This window comes from Chionomys nivalis, chromosome 24, assembly GCF_950005125.1.
Source record: "Chionomys nivalis chromosome 24, mChiNiv1.1, whole genome shotgun sequence".
NCBI classification, from domain to species: domain Eukaryota; kingdom Metazoa; phylum Chordata; class Mammalia; order Rodentia; family Cricetidae; genus Chionomys; species Chionomys nivalis.
This window is the reverse complement of record NC_080109.1, coordinates 46,811,555-46,829,926: the sequence shown is the minus strand read 5'-3', so window position 1 is coordinate 46,829,926 and position 18,372 is coordinate 46,811,555. Positions and strand designations below refer to the sequence as shown.

Here is an 18,372-nt window from a genome sequence, read left to right as displayed (position 1 = left end):
GGTTATATAAAAGGTGAGTGATAACCCAAAGGCACAAACTTACAACTATAAGGTGAATAAATTCAGGAAAGTTAAAGAACTCAATAGTGGTCAGAATTCAAAGAATTTTTGTAGATATATAATTTGTTAAGACTTAATCTTAAATATTTCAGCATAGAGGAAAAATTGGGGAAATGTAAGAAGTGATAGAAAAGCTAAAAGGCTTGAGGGTGGGATAAATATCTAAATTTGTACATATGCCATAACATATTAGGGGTAGTCTACCCTTTATTATCTATAAAGCTGACAAGAATGCATATATTTCCAAAGGAAAGATGGAGCCATTCAATCAAAGCCATAGTGCCATTGTGATATATGGTCAAGAAATTCATGAAAAACATAGTTTTTAAACAATAATTGTATGTACCTATGTTGAACCCATGCCCTCCTAACCACAATCATTGAACAAATTTATAAATTCAAGTTTGCGTTCCTTCCCAGAGTGCAGGCTCAAGTTCAGTAGGAAAGCATTCAAACATTCTCCAATTGTGCCCCTATGGCACCAGTAGGCATACTTTCCTGGTGGGTCGGTGTGGCACACACGGTCTGTAGCTGGGTGAGACCACTGATGCATTTTCTACCCTAGGGGCCTTTGGTATCTTCCAGGGCCTTGACTACCACTCAGCAGAGCAGGAGATCTCAGCTCCAATTTGTTTTGCAAGGATGCTCCTTTTATTTTTCTAGGATGCTCCCTGGGTGTCAGTCACAGGCAGAGCCTACCTGGAACTATTGAATCAACAGGTAGAACTCAGGCTACGATACTGCCATCTGCTGATCTTAGAATACTGAAGACTGCCTGAAACCTTGTGTGTAGCTGGTGATTATGCTGAGCCGCTTTAGAGAGAGGCTGCTGTGCAAAACTCCAGGACATTTCAGAAACATCTCAGCTCCTAAACAGGGGACTTTGAAGTGGCTTCATCCATCTCAGCCCACAAAGTGTATAATTCTTTCAAATCAACAGATCAGTGGTGCCAAAAGTATTAATTATACTGGAAATAAGCTAAGAGCTTTACAGATAAGAAGTACGACATGAAAGGCAGCATCCTCCACATGGTGTGGCTACGAATAATGAATTCCAGACCCAAGTCCAAGAAAACACAGCATCAGCATTTGAAGGCTGAAGAGTACCATACCCAAGATATGCAAATATTTTCATAATAATGTATTACAAGCAAGAGTTGCAAAAAAGAAGGACGTGACATGAATTGAAATCAAATCAAAAATCTTCTTGGCTGACATAAAAATTAAGGCAAAAAAGAGAAAAATGAAAATGTGCCTGCCCTAGTGACTCAGAGACATGAACACAGCTCCTGGTGAGTGCACAGGAAAGGTCACCTTCCGAGGCCTCGGTGAATGCATTTGTTTAATTAGGAGAGTCTACATATCTTACACAGTTAATGTTGGTCAGAAGGAAGAGTCCCTTCAGAGAGACTGGATGCTATTCTTTGGATGTGCTTATAAAGAAATAAAAACTTTAAGTTTACAAAACACATTAGAATTCCTTATCTCCCTTGATCCTTGATGCAATCACTAAGGTGGATAGCAAAGAGATTCCAAGTGTTACTGAGGTGTAAAGCAATGCTCAAACGGAGGCTGGGTAGAGTGAGTCTCCCAGTTACAGTTTGTCTTTACTCCACACTGGTTGAAAGAAACAACACCTGTAACGCTATACCACAGGGCCAGAAGCATTTCAGGAAGGTAAGTCTAACTCTTCTCTAATATGACTAATCCTTCTCAATATTAATATTGACTGCATATTGGTGTTGGGCCCTTGAATAAAATGTAAAAATACAAGGATGAAGGAAAACAAAACACAAAGGTCTTGTTTTCATGAAGCTTATAGAAATAGTATGAGCCAGGGAGAAAGAGGTATTAGCAGAGGAGGAGCAGCCCAAATCAGGAGCAGAAGGAGAGAGAACAGGAGCAAGGAACTCAGGACCGCGAGGGGTGCACCCACAAACTGAGACAATGGGGATGATCTTTCGGGAACTCACCAAGGCCAGCTGGACTGGGTCTAAAAAAGCATGGGATAAAACCGGACTTGCTGAACATAGGGGACAATGAGGGCTGCTGAGAAGTCAAGAACAATGGCACTGGGTTTTGATCCTACTGTACGTACTGGCTTTGTGGGAGCCTAGGCAGTTTGGATGCTCACCTTACTAGACCTGGAAGGAGGTGGGAGGTCCTTGGACTTCCCAAAGGGCAGGGAACCCTGACTGCTCTTCTGGCTGATGAGGGAGGGGGACTTGATTGGGGGAGGGGAAGGGGGAGGGAAATGGAAGGCGGTGGCAGGGAGGAGGCAGAAATCTTTAATAAATAAATAATTTTTAAAAAATAAAATGATCAGTCATGGCTAGGAAGAAGGAAAGAAAGAAAGAAAGAAAGAAAGAAAGAAAGAAAGAAAGAAAGAAAGAAAGAAAGAAGAAAGAAAGTAGTATGAATTAATTCTGCTAACAATTAGATATCTAAAGTTTTGTATTTTGCCAGACCCAGGCTCAGATCACCTAAATTACATATGTTGACACAAAAACAGTTGATTAGGTGAGATTGCAGCTTGGGCCTGGATTTGTTGACTCGGGAATCTTTGAATCATACAGTGGAGGTGTTTGGTAGCATATTAAGGCAGATCTAGGGCTCATAAGAGAGATGTAGCTGGAACTGGGACTCTGAGAGGATAGTGAAATGAGTTCCGCGATACAGCACCCAGGTCATAAGCCAGTGTGATGCGGATATGCCTGCAGTTCTAGGACTGAGAGGTAGAGACTGTAGACCCTGAAGCTCATCAGCCAGCCAATCTAACAGTTTTTTAAGTCTGGCTTCAGTGTAAAGCTCATCTCAAAAAACTAAGCTGGGAAATGGAAAAAGCCATCTGCTATTGACCTCTGGCTTTCAGGCGTGCATCCACAGACATACCAACAGGTATATACTTCCTCCCCAATACTTGGCTGAGTCTGTGTGCCTCTGTGACTGCCAAGCAGAAAAGTACGCCATGTTTTATAATATTTTGAAATATTTATTTTAAAAAAAGAAAATGGTGTGTACGAGTGGGGAAGATGCTGTTTCAGTATTTAAGAGCGCTTGCTGCACTTGCAGGGCACCTGAGTGTGGTTCCCAGCATTGACATCAGGCTGCCTACAAACATCTGTAACTTGAGACCAGGAGTCTATGCCTTTTTCTGGTCTCCATTGGTATCAGCACATACATGGCATACATTCTCCAAAACATCATGCTTGGGATACTTGTGAAGAGATGACACACAGCCCTCTCCATCCTACCTATTTCCTTGACTCCCAGAAACATTCATGAGTCTTGACTCTTCTGGGACCTGCTGAACTAGGAAGCACTGTCTCTAGAGCCTCTTCCCTTCGAATAGAATGGCAGTTCATGAAGCTTCTTGTGGCAATGTAGAAGCAGCCTTTCAGGAAACTGACCCCCCCAGCCATGGCACCCCTATCACTCTGTGACACATCAGCTTTTGCTTTGTTGTCTGCATCTCTGTGGGAGGACCTGGTTCACCTGGTTGTTTTCACTCTTTGTATTCAATAACAACCTAAATCCAGAGAAGGAGTGCTTCTTAGTGACTGAATCTTCCAGTATTGGTTGAGAGCACTGGGTCAATAATAGGGCTAAAGATAGAGCAAGCCTCAAGAAAACTGTGACAAGAAAGAACGGGAGTAATAAAAGCAAGAAAAGCTGAAGACAGGGTTATATAACTGAACAAAGCTAGACAACAGGGGTTTTATATGTGAGAAAATTTGAAAGACCAAGATTGTGGGAGTGGGAAAAGATGAAAGACAGAAATTATATGACTGAGAAAAGCTAGAAGATTAAATAACATACTTAAATGTGATATTTATCCTCAGAATCTTTGAGAAATATTTAATATGACAAAAGAAAATATTTTTGAAGAAGTAGTAAAATCAAACCACATATTTGGTATCACATATTTGTAAATATAGGAAACAAACAAAAGCACAAAATGAGAGTGAGCGTTGTGTTTTTATTGCTTGACATTACCTACTGCCTACAATTATGGTAGCCCTTTGTTATTAGGAATGGTAAGTACAAAGAGGAAATAGTCCGAAGACACACAAAGCAAGAAATAGATTAATAAGTTTTGCTTTATGATGAAAGTATTAAAAACTAATTTAGTGACATGTTGTTTCTAACAGAGATATTTACTATTTACTTAAGACAGTGCATTTTATCATATCTCAAACAGAAATGAATATACACAGTTTCCAAATTAGTTAGAAAAATTATTGAATATAGTTTCATCACCAATTCAAACCTACTCCTTACCTACCTAAATTCTATCAGGGTTAGTGTTACTTTTGATACTCATGGATCAGATAGAATGAATTTGCTCTCAGAAAAGAAAAAAAAAAAAAACTAGCAAAAACCAAGCAAACATGTGGTCCAGGTGGGCTCAAGGTGATGAAGATTATAGAGTAGGTTATAAACTCATACAAAGGTTTTAAATTTCATGATAATGTTATTTTTATTATTCATTTAACTCTTCAACAACAAATATCATTTGATTACTTACATTGTGTCTACATTGTTCCTGGGCATCTAGAATACAATAAATAGTCAGTAGCCAATATTCTAATGAGAGTAGAGAGTAAATAATCACATAAAAGACAATGAGAAATAAAGACTGATCTGATGCACACTTGATGTAGCATTCGCTCTGTGAAATCTTCCCTGTATCTCACTGTCAATAATCTATATGGAGAAGTGTAACATGAAGCAAGAGAAACAATACTCATGGGCCAGACAGAAATGGATAGTGGGTGTTGAGAGAAGGCACCCCTAAGGGGTTTCCATCTCAAGGAGCCAGAATGCAGAGAACATTGCCATAAGAATGTGTGAGAGACAGTAAATCTAGTGACAGAAGCTTCAGTGCAGTTGCCAGGGGGCTGACTGTCATCGTGACTAATTACTATACTGTAATGCAGTTCAAATGGAGAACAAACAAGTTAATCTTCATTTCAATACACTGAAGGATAAACATAATCGTATCTGTTTGATACAAGATGCGCATGTTGACAGTGTTCAAAGTGCCTCTAAAGAACAATGTGGGATTGGTAGACAGTAGCAAAGCATGAATGACTGGATTTCAGTTGGGAATAGAATAACCTAGTGGAAGTGTGAAGAAGAGCATGGGCTGGCAGGTGCAGAAGCAAGGGACACAGTATGCAATGAGTGCTGGTCCTGGTGACAATAATGGAGGTGATTCAAAGCAACCATATACTGAATACACATGAAGAGGAATACCAATAGAATTTGCTTATAGGTTAGAATAAAGAAGAACTAGAATGTTCCACAGTTTGTTTTTTATCTGAGAGTCAATAAGATCATAACATTTTTTCTGTGGACAAGTCTACAGGAAAACCTGCTTTGTCTGCATGCAGTGTGGTGGTAAGGTTTTTATATGCTGCTTAGGGAATGTTCTATCTGAGATCTATTATGAGATGTTCAAACAGAGGTGCCAAATATACAGCTCTCTGTACAAGAACCGGGCTCGGCAAAAGAAATTAGACTTGGAATGTAGATGCAGATGTCGTCAAACCTCAGATGGTGTTGAAATTCCCAGGATGAAAGCTTGGTGGTGTTAAGGGAGAAGGAAGGAAGGTAAGGGAAGCGCTTCGTTATGGTCCAGCATTTAGGTTAGAAAGGAGCCAAGTCAGTTAAAGTGTGCAATCCAGGATTCTAACAAAGACATGCTTTACTAAAGAGGATTGTTGTGGGCAAGATGTTAAGCAGCTGAGTTACAGAGAACGAGATAGTGGTGACAGGAGAGGCTATAGGGTCGCACTGAACAGGCAGTCAGAGGACTGAACTTAAAACTCCTTCCATTTGTTCACAGAGGAATTGAGATGCCTAAACATGACTGCACTGTTGGCATTTCACACTGCATTTCTCAAAAAAATTCCTCAAAAGAGAATTATGATAGAAACACAGAAGTTTAGAAAATGGTGGTGCTAAGATGATGGATGACAAAGATCATACACACAGAGACACACGCACAGACATATTTTGTGAGTGTGAGTGTGTGTAATTTGAAGTCTCTGAGGAGGGGAATTTCTAGGGGCAAACATCAGGAGTGAAGAACTTAAACGCAGACATCGTTAGCAACAGAATCTAAATGCACAGAATCCTGGAAGCTAATTAGCTCATATTATAATTGGAAATAAGGATTATATAGGGGTCACTAGGTACATTGTAGACAGTCATGGTTAATAAGCAATGAAGAGTGAAATTCTTGATAATAGCTAAAAGAATCAATGCTAGGGCTATAGCTCAGGAGTAGAGCACTGAACAAGCAGGAGACAGGCCTGGCTTTGATCCTTAACACATCAAAATTAAGATCAGCAAATCTACTCAAGATGCAATAGATTTGTACTGTGTGGGTGTCACTGGAATTTACATCAAACATCATTAATTTTATACAGTACAAATTACATAAATATATTGAAGATAAAGATAATTTTATTCATTTTATCAAGGTTGTAATTGATTAACATTCTATGTCATTTTATTTCACAGTTTAAAACATTTTAATGAATAATGTTTAAAAATAATAATATTGGTTTAATGAAATTTTGCAACATAATTAATATCACGTATTTGCTGAATAGTCACAAGGAAAATATTCTATGCGTTTTTGAGAAATTATAGCAAAGATGGTGAAGAGAGAAAGAATGAAACACTACTAACAACCTTGGAAAATCTAGAGCCATTTTTTTCTTTGTTCATTTTAATACTTTTCATATTTACTACAAGCCTGTGTCATTTATACACCTGTTAAAAAAGAAACATTGGTATTGTTACAGAAGAAGAAAGAGATGCTCTGGTCTGTCCTTCTGAGGCCTGATGATAGGTAGATTTCTTGAGTCATCTCACCTGAAGGAGGACTTGAGACTCATTGTGCAGAGGTGCCCTGACCAGAAAGCATCTACAGCACATTCCTGCACAGCCCTCCTCACAGCAAGCTTATTAGCAGCTGGCATCCCCCTTTCACGTTGTCCCTTCTACATGGCTATCTATTTTTTCCTAATTAAAGTGCCACTCCCTTGAGTTTGGTGCCTTTGTTTCTGAATACCCCTGTGTCAAACAAATCTTTGGCCAAACAACATTATCTAACAGATAACTGTGGAGAACCTGTTCTGACAGGGGTGTCTGTCATAAATCTTAAAATGGGCAAGGAAATGCATTATAATTTCTCCTGTGGTGTAAACACATAAGCATATATTAATATATAAAATGAGATCTATGCTCCACAAATTCCATTAACTATTCAAAGAAGTTATGTGAAAAGTCATCAAATACAGCAGCTTGCTAATAGAAAGCTGCATTTTATATCCTCCTACGTGAAAGGCTCTGACACTATACCTAAGGTCTCCTGGGTGTTATGCCTTATTTACAAAGATTTCCTCAGAATTTACAAACTAATTTTGCAAATTCTACACAGTGTTAATAGCAAATCAATAACTCTTATCTCAAAGTAAGCAGGATCTGGCTGTTTTATTTCTTGGCTATGTCCTTTGTAACATTAGAGCTGACCTGATGATTTAAATCTGGTCTTTAACTTTGGCTTCCATTTTATCATCGCTTGTCTGCATGATACACAATCTACATGATACCACTGTCAAACCAAGGGCTTATGTTCCAGGTAAATCATTCTCCATATTATAAAATGCATTTACAGGAATCAAGTGCAAGATTGAAAGCACAACATTAGGAATATATTTTAATTCCAGAAAAGCAATGAAAGTGTATCTAGGAAGTTCAAACATGAGTACTAGTTATTACAGAAAGCATTGGGACCATTTTCTAAGACTTGGTGTTAGGTCTAAGGAATGAGCAGCCATGAGCAAACAACTTACAAAACAACAGAATGTAAACAGGCAATGAAGAGCCTGCAGGGCCAGGTTAGTTATCTCGGGTCTAGACATTAGGAAGATTGCCAGACAGTTTCTGCAGCAGTCAGATGGCAACGCCAGCTTACAGGTATCCCCAAGGTCTTGCAGTTACCACAGTGTCATACTTCAGGTGACAGGTAATACTTAAGGACACACCAACACTACGCTCCTCAATTACAGCCAGTGTCAAGGTTTCACAACCAGAGAACTGCTAATTTCAAACCGACTTACACACTGCCTGACAGAAGCCTTTATGGAAGACCAGGGTTTAAAGCACCAATAGCCAATGCTAAAGAACTTTCTAGCACATTCACAAAAAGACAGTGCATTTGGGGATATTGCAAATGGGATAAAAGATACATTTCTTTACAGGGAGGGGGTCACTGTGTGGAATTTTCACACATGCAGAGAAAACCTCTGAAAAGACTGTCGTGTGTACTTTCTACTCACTTAGAGTCACATTTTACAGCACAGCATTTTAAACTTCACTTTTCTACATGATCATATTCAATTAAAAACTTAAATTTGGTTGGGCCGGTGTTATTTAAGTTTTGGTTTTTATTTTTTTCTTCTGCATTGTATCTGTTTTGGCTGGTCAACACTCATTGTCTTAGATTTTTTATTACTTGTAAGACCACACAGGGATTTGTGGCCTTTTAAATGTCAGTGTGTGGTTTTTAAACATTGGACAATACAAACATTATTAAGGTTGGTTTTCAAAGAGAAAGAGTTGTACAACAGGCATGGGATAATCCAGACTGTAGCAGAGGATGCTTAATCCACAGTCCATGTACCAAATATATAGCTCTTTCATTGCCAAGCTTTAAATTCTGAAGAGTAAAGCTTCCAGTCACAGGATATCGACAGGCACTTTTAAAGTTGTGACAAAATGACACACACATTTGAATTTCAAATATTCAATTTTCCAGAGATAAAGGTCCAAACAGTCATCTACTTCTTGTATATTCCTGATAATTATTTTATTTTCTTTCTGTTTTTCCTTCCTTCCTTCCTTCCTTCCTTCCTTCTTTCCTTCCTTTGTTTACTTATAGGCAGCGTCTCCTAAGTGTTTCCAACCCTACCTCTGTGAAGGACATGTTAGCTATCTCATTCTTTATTTAGACTCTATGTCATCGAATAACAATCATCCTTAACAAGAAACTAAAAGATACCAATTTTAATTGGTAAAATATGATTGAAAAGAGAAATTATAACTATGCTTATTGGTACTTTATTCTCTATAGCAAGGAAATGGAATCAAACTGTTTTTCCATCAAGAAATGAATTAATAAAGAAAATTTGGTATGTGTATATAAAATGTACCACTTTCAGCTCTAAAGTCAAATTTGAAAAAAAAAAATAGTGAATGCACCCAGAATATATAATATTGAGAATAGTCACACATAGTCACATAATCTCAGAAAAATAACCCTACATATTCTCCATCATAGAAGGACCTAAGGTGTGTGTGTGTGTGTGTGTGTGTGTGTGCAAACAAATGTATATTTGGGTATATTTAAGATGTAGGACATAGAATAACAGGAAGCAAACAATAGTTGATGAGGGAGGAGGTGATGAGAGAGGACTAAATTCAGGAAACAGATATGAGAACATAATTTGTAGTAACTACAGAAACCAGGAGAGTTAAACAGAACCATTGCCAGGATGGGGGCTAGGAAGCAAGAGAGGGGAATAGTAAGGTGCGAGTAGTCTGGTCAGGGAAATGGGACAGGAAGGTTCATTGAGAATGGGACGAAAGTGAAAAAGGGTGATATATTAAAGAGCAGTACGGAAGGCTGCAAATTCCACAAAGCATCATACTATTAACTCTACTTAAAAACACAAAATGACTTTGCAGGCGAGCAGCGCAGAGCCAAGGCCGGCACACCGCGCAGCACTCTGCTCCCAGTTGAAGCGTCCCCTGGTCATTGAAGAGGTGGCTTCCCGCCCTGTCCGGCCACAGGAGACAGTTTTCTATGTATCCCTGGCTGACCTGGAAAAACTGTGGAGACCAGGCTGGCCTGGAACTCACAGAGATCTGCCTTGCTCCATCTTCTCAGTGCTGTCATTAAAGGAACATGCCTCCACACCTGCTGAAGTATCAGAGTTGATTGATGTTCATTTCTGTGGCATTAACTTTGCCGATATTCTGGTCTGTCGTGGCCAGTATCAGGAAAAACCCCCTCTTCCCTTTACACCCGGGTGCTGGGCTGCAAAGGTAAACCTAATCTTTAAATGTTCCAGGAATGGAGTTTTCTGGGACTGTCCTGGAGACAGGAAAAGATGTCAGCACTGTGAACAAGGGAGATCGGGTTATTGGAGTTTGTCCTAACCTGAACTCTATGACTGAAGAGTGTGTCATCCACCAGAAGACCCTGTGGCGGATTCCAGAAAGCATCTCTCTACAGGATGCTGCAATCCTACCGGTGTCTTATGGCACAGCTATTTTGGCTTTAGAGCATCGGGCCAGCACCCAGCCTGGAGAAACTGTTCTAGTAACGGCAGCCTCTGGAGCCACAGGCCTTGCGGTGATCAATGTGGCGACAAATGTTCTCAGGGCCAAGGTCATAGCTGCCGCTGGAAGCGATGAGAAGTGCAAGCTGGCCATGGAGCGGGGTGCACAGTTCAGCGTGAACTACAGCCAGGGCAGCCTGAAGGAGGCAGTGAAGAAGCTGGTGGGCAGTGGTGGGGTGAATGTGGCCATCGACATGGTGGGAGGAGACATCTTCCTGGAGTCTCTCAGCAGCCTGGCGTGGGAAGGCAGGATTGTGGTGTTGGGATTCGCTGGAGGAAAAATCGCCTCTCTGCCCACCAACTTGTTGCTCCTGAAGAATATCTCTGCCGTAGGCCTATTCTGGGGTCGCTACCAACAGCAGGACTTTGCATTGTTTTCCAAGAGCATGTCCTCAGCCCTGCAGTACTGCCAGCAAGGGCTCATCCACCCGCACGTCGGCGCTGTGTTCAAACTGGAGAAGGTCAACGAGGCTTTCTTTCATGTGATACAACGCAGATCCACAGGCAAGGTGCTCCTCTCCCTGAAGTAAATCCTTACCTAGGCAGCAGACTCGGGATCTGATCTCCCTCTGCATTGTAAAGGGCACTGTATTCCTGACTGACCCAGGTGCCACATCTTGGTGACAGTTCCCTTTGTCTCTGCTTTCTTGTTGCTCATAATCAGCGTGATCATAGAGGTTCTTGCCCAAACTCTGCTCTTTCTGAGAGCAAAAGGTATGATTAGTAATTCTACTAATTAGTAATTAGTAATGCTCACCTAAATCAGAGTGTTTCAGCCACCAAGTCTGTTGTCTCCCCCACCCCCTAGTTGTCCCTGTGCCTCCACCCCTCCTTTTCTATTCTGATCATGTCTTCTCTCTGATTGGCTTTTCCTACGGCTAAACTCTCCCATTCCATCTTCATCTGTGTTTCATATTATCGCCATGGGGTCTCCCTGAATCAGCTCTGACTGTCTCGTCTCAGTGTCTCAGCATTTTCTACACTGTGGAGCTCAGACTCCTTGAGCAGACACCGCATTGTGACTCACTTGTCCCTTCCCACTCTTCCAGAATCATCTCCACAATCCCTCAGCGCCCAAGTGTGCCTCTGCTGATCCCCGTCCTGTGCTCCGTTCCTGTGGTTTCCTCTCCTCCACCTCTAAGGCCTTCTGATCTGCAGGCCTGGCCTTTTCCATTTGCCTGCATTGCTCTCTGCTGCTGCTGCTGCCTTACTGACTCCTCCCCAAGGATTTGCCATTCCCCTTGAATCCCGGGGACACATGTGTAGTGGAAGGAACTCAGGCTTCTGAATCTAAGATGTGGGTTTGAATCCCACCCTCCCTGCTGCAGGATGGTGACTCAAGTGATTGGCATTTTGCTTTTCTTGCTGTAAATCAGTGGTTCTCAGCCTGTGGCTTGTGACCCCCTGGGGGTTGACTGACCCTTTCATAGGGTCACGTATCAGCTATCCTGCATGTCATATATTTACATTATGATTCATAACAGCAGTAAATTTATAGTCACGAAGTAGGAGGGAAAATAATTTTCTAGTTGGAGGTCACTACACCATGAGTAGGTGTATTAAAGTGTTGCAGCGTTAGGAAGGCCGAGAACCACTGCTGCAAAGTGACTGTCGCAATATCTGTCTTTCAGAGTTCCTGTGGCCAGCCGGTACATGAGGTAATTGGGTAAAGCACATTGCAATGGTAATCTGTTAGTGAATGCTGGTTCCTTCCACTTTCTCTTCTTTCCAGACAAGTTACAAGTTCTTGAGATACAAGTTCTTGAGAGTGTCATGTTTGAGTCCCCTATAGACTTTCTATACCTTCTACCATTTGACTTATCTAGAGTCTTAAATTGCAGGAGTATATTAAGAATGTGTTGCCCTGAAAACAACTCAAATACCTCTTAACAGGTGAATATGTACATATGCATACTAGTATATTTTTATATATAACACATATATAATATATATTATAATGCATATGTATTGTATAACTGTGCATACATTGGAACTGTCAAATTCAACAAGACATGAAGTAGGTGGTCGTCAGGAGCCCTCGTGAAATAGATCCTGGTAAACCTGACACCCCTTTTAGGGGGAATTAGGAAGTTACTTAAGGCATGTGGAGTTTCAGGTTGGGAAAATGAAACAAAATCTATGGAAATGCATGATAGTGATGACCATCCTAATGAACCACTGAAGTGTACACTTTCAATTGTTTTAAAAACGGTTGAAATGATAAATGTTAAGCATGTTTTGCCACAATAAATCAGTAAAAAAAAAAAAAACACAAAATGAAAACCTTATAATGCAGGTAATTCCATGTATAAAGAGCCACAGGCCATATAGCAAAAATTCCAATACCAGACCTAAGGCTCTCTATTGATATTGATATTGGTTATCCACCAGGAGTAGAAAGTAAGTTCTTACTGCTAAAGACACCATGCACTTTAGAAACAGGGCCCAGAGACCCCTTAGCCAGAACTAATATGAATGCTTCTTCTCTGAGAATTATCTTTCTTGGTGCCAAAATGAGGCATTCATATTTGAAAGTAGAGAGGCAGCCAACAGTACTACCCAGCTATGATGATAGGAACCACAACAATGACCAGCATCACACAAATAGTCCTGCGGATACAGGAGTGGCATGCATACCTTGGCAGTAAGAAACATCCCTCTCATTGGACTTAAGAGGTCTAGTACTGGAAATATAGCAATAGTGGAATCATATTTATTGAAGAAGAATCTACAACCAAACAAGTACAATCTGTAAAACAGTCTATAAATATTTGCCCATTAACCCCAGATAATTATAGTCTTCATCTCTGATTAAGGAAACTTCTCATTGCAACAGATGGAGATCACCACAGAAAAAACAAATCAACCAAAATGCAAAGCTGAGGAACCTAGTCTCAATAGATACATCCTCAAAATCCTCCCACGGCTAAGGCACAGGGAACAATAAGGAAAAGGGGACAGAAAGACGCAAGAGCTAGAGGGTCAGGGAGTTTGCTGAGGGATTGTGTCTTCTAGTGATATGAGAGTCTCACCAACATGACTGACTGCCTAAGTGTGAGCTGAATAAGGATGACAGCAATGAACACCCCAAACTGATGGAAAAGTCCATGAGCCTCAGCTGTACAAGAATTATAAGGCAACCAAGGAAAATTAGAAGCAGGCAAAGTGGTCTACTCCAGAGAAGAGCATATCATTTGCTGTCCACTGCAAATGGTCAGTCCTGAAAACATACATACAGGTAACATTATAGAGACACAACAGGTAAATTAGGGATATATATGCATCCATATGATATGTAAATATATAATGTATCTATATATCATCTATACCGATATTTATATATAATCTATTCATGCAAAAATGCAATAATAGTGAAAAAAGACATTATGAATTTGGATGAGAGCAGGGAGATTTTTACAGGAGAGTATGGGAAGGGTAGGAAAGGGAAGGGAGAAAGGTAATTAAATTATGATCTCAAAATATGAAATTGAGGATATAAACCTAATTGTTTATCTACTTCTAAATTTGCAAAAGATTTTTCATTTTGGGGTAGTACATAAATGTTTAAAAGTACATTCCATAGTCCAAGTGTAAAATCTAATGTTAATTTCCACACCTTCAGAATGGCTGCTCTAAATACACAGAAATTTCTTCAGATATATATTTTGGTTGTGGCTAATTTTTGTGCATGGTGTTTTTTAATTTCATGATCTTTATGATAAAGTTCTAATTACAAATTTTAAGATACTTTTCTTTAATTATATATTCAAAATAACTGACAAATCTGAACTAAAAATTTAAAGAACAACCATTTGTTATTTATGGTATTGGACATAGCATGGATCATTGCCAAGGGCATAAAATTCTGTATAACAAAAAAGAAAATAGTATCTTATCAGTGTTTCAGGTCAATCTCATACATTCTTTTTTATGTCAATCTATTAAAGCTAAAAAAAAACCTTTTGAAAAAGATTTATGCTCTATTGATGAGATTAAAATAAAAAGCAAGGTGATTCTAAAGAACTTGGGGAAAAGCAAGCCTAACGTTCATGGCATTCTTGTGTGGAATTCACATGATACCACCCTTAACAGACTTTCCTTTTGATTTAAGTACCAAAGGTCTTTTCAACTGAATATATTTTATACACAATTAGCCACAACAGTGCTCATTTTTGTGAAGTATGTGGAGCGATGTCTGGGATTAGACGTTGGGTCAAGATTGACTTCATTCCGTATCTCTCTGCCTTGGGCATGACTCTTGCAAGCCACTTCACTTCCCATCCGTTGGTACTTTTTCTAAGTTGGTAGATACTACATGTATCTACACCTTTTATTACTGTACAACATACTAACTGAGCAAGTAAAGTTTTGGATTCTTGAAGAAGATGGGTGCATGAAATGTGTGTAAGTCACTGTGAAAGGAAAAGTTAACATTTTTGCCAAGAATCGCACTTGGGAAATATAAAAAATATACAAAAGTCCATCCATAAGCTAAATGGCAGAGATCACACTACAGAAAGGAAGTGTTCCAGAGGGTCCAGAGAACGTGGGGCTTGATGGAACAGATAAGACAATTCTAATCCAGTGTGAAGAAATTTCTAGTAGCATTCGTGTTTTCATGACACGCACTTGACTCTGCAGTGTGTTCCCCAGGACACTGCAGGTTCCTCCACCTCCTAGTACCAAACACTATCCTTCATTCTGTATTTATACTGGCATGTACATGAGGCCCTAATATTTGGGGTTTCTGTGGGCAATATTTTTCTATTTATAAAGAAACACAAATGTGTTTTCACTTGTAACAGTATGGTGTGGTTCCCACTAGGTCAGCACTTTGAACTCTCTGGATATAATTTCTGGATTCCTGCCCACTTGTGGCAAATGTTTATTTTCTCTCCACTTCACTGGTCTCTAAATCCTCTAAAATCATGAAATTTGTCTAAATATTCCTCAAATAAGGTAAGCATGCAACCATCTGTAATTTCAGCAACCTGAAAGCAGATAGTAAATGAGGATTATTTAGACACAGATATCCTGGAATACATGAACAAATAAACAAACAAAAAATCCTATAGGTGTGTATTTTTGTACTCATGCTGCCTAGGGCTTTATAAACTAATTAAATATACAGAATCAAGTCTGTCTTCCCTCCTGAAAAATAGTATTCCATTGCTTGTTTGGTTTCTTTTGTATTTTTTTTGGTGACTAATCATCATGCATGAGTAAAACAGAATACAATCCTAGAAAAGAAAAAAATAAAACTTATTAAGATACAAACAGAAAGACAGAGCTCATCTAACTTTCTGGCATCTGTCATTAAACTAGTTCCGGGTAAAGAGCAGAAGCAGAAAGTATGTTGACAGAACTTGGAAACCATTATAAAATTTATATCCAGTTCAGTCATGGTGGGAAATTTTGTGAGAAGAGCTCCTACAATCAGGCTCCCTAGCTGTGGGTTGTTAGGCCCTCTCCTCCTCTCCCGCCATGCTTCCGTATCTTCAGAAGAGCAAAAGTGCCCGCAGCAAAGAGGGATTCCAGCTCTCCTGAGCGCACCCTGTGACTCCATATAATACAGTACTATACTGTTTTGCTGAGCACTCTCTGCTGCCCCACACATTTTCTGCCATGAGGAAAACGTACAAAAACTATAGGATGGGGCTGAGAATTCCCCTAACCCTGATTTGCTTGCTTCTCAACACCAGACCATGCAGATGCAGTGAACATAAAAATTACGTTAGTGTAAATAATGAATATGACATAAAAACTTATATAAAATGGAAACAAATTTGAAGTAATGAACCAGGTTATGTCAGATAAAATAATAAACTTTTTAAAGAAAAACATGGAAATGTGATAGAAAAACTGAAACTTGTACAGTTGTTTATGAGAGAGAAAATAAGTGAAAAAAGAAAATTTTTATAACATTAATAGCTATTTATAAAACTCATATGACTAACAAAAAGTAAATCTGTAAGACGTTTAGAGAATTTCAAGAATGTCAATGAACTGAAGGTTTCTAAAGTACATCCCACAGAAAAAGGACTGATAGAATCTGCATCCATATAAAAAGATGTGTCCTGAGAAATTAACAAGTGCAATATCAGATGCCGATAGATTCAGAATCCACAGAGAATCCAGAAGACTGGAGACACCAGACCCAGGCAGATGCTGCAGTTAAGAAATGGCTGTCTGAGGAAGAATCACTTCCTGATAGGGAAAGTCAGTTCTTCCTACAGAGAGCAGATTGATACCCTAGTAATTCACTTGTTAAAATGGCTAAACAGTGATGAAAATCAAGATGAAGGCTGGTGAACGCTGGCTGACATTTCTCCCTAGATGTTTCTGGACATATATTTCCTTGTTCAACAAAGCACTTTCATTTTCATTTAACTTTCTGGAAGTCAGGTATTTTCTACTTAATAAAACTGTCTCAGGAATCGGAAGGAGCCTCCCACTGAAATGTATGAAGTGCAACACAACTTTGAGACTTTGCTGAAATGACCGGCGATCTATGAACATGCTTTTCATTCACAGGCCCTATGGACACATGTGATTATATAGTTTTCATTGAAAAAGAAAACTATATAATCATGTCGCTCAGTGCTCACATGGTTTGCAATGGCTGAACAGGAATGTGTATATTTGACCAAACTTCTCAGCCACCCAACATATTATTACTACATTTAGCTCCTCTTTTGATAGGTAACCTTACTAGTACCTGAGAGTGAAGACACATGAATATATGTTTCCCTTTGCCTTTTGCTCAACTGTGGACATTAAAATGTCTTTACAATCACTGTTATGCCTTTTAGTTATGACCAGAACCTTTTTTTTTATTTTTTATTTATTTATTTTTTATTCTTTTTTAATTAAAATTTCCAACTGCTCCCCGTTTCCCATTCCCCTCCCCGACTGAATAAGCATGGGTTGAAACTGGACTCTCTGAACATGGCGGACAATGAAGGCTGATGAGAAGCCAAGGACAATGGCACTAGGTTTCGATCCTAATACATGAACTGGCTTTGTGGGAGCTTAGCCTGTTTGGATGCTCACCTTCCTGGGCCTGGATGGAAGTGGGAGGACCTTGGTCTTCCTGTAGGGCAGGGAATTTGGACTGCTCTTCAGTATCAAGAGGGAGGGGGAATGGACTGGGGGGAGGAGAAGAGGAGTGGGGATGGGGGAGGGGAGTGGGGGGAGGGGACCAGAACCTTTTTTAAGAACCCTTTTACAACACAGATTTGAGTTCACAGCTTCCCACCATTTGAGTTCTTCAAAAACAATTGTGAAAGAGAATCACCATACTACAGTTCAAGTATTAAGAATCAAAAGCAATCATTACTACAAATCAAAGCAAAAACGTGGGACTTTGATTGAAACTCAGGTTTTCAAATGAAGCAATTTTGTCACCGAACTTAAATCACCCAAAAGATAATGGATGCTTTTAGACACTGTTTTTTCTCTGAGTTTTGTGTCTGACTAATATGCTTACATGAGAAACACTATTTGTATGCCTGGAGTGGGTGGAGTATCTCCCTCCTGTGTCAATGAGAGTCCATGTGACTTCAGCGAATACATGGATTGTCCTACAACTGAAGTTGCTGTCTTCCCCTACAGTATAATTTTGTCCTCCTGTCCTCACCTTATTACAAAGTAAAGCAGCAGAAACCCAACCTCTTCCCTACTAATACTTTTTCCTCCGTTACTCTTACTATGCCTTTGAGTTCCAAAAGGCTCATGTTTTTATTGACATTCATGAAAGAAATATGAGCATAGTGAAAATATTATAGTGTTTTTCTTAAGGAACTAGCATTTTTGAAACTCTCCATTATAGGAATTTGAGGGACATTTGTTGATGATAAAGAAAAGGTGTGATTTTAAATTGAATCTTTAG

The 18,372-nt window shown here is 39.5% G+C and overlaps 1 pseudogene; it reads left to right on the top strand.

Moving 5' to 3' along the window:
* Positions 1-9,823: 9,823 nt before the first annotated feature.
* LOC130865886 (quinone oxidoreductase-like protein 2) lies at positions 9,824-11,011 on the top strand (annotated as a pseudogene).
* Positions 11,012-18,372: the final 7,361 nt, after the last annotated feature.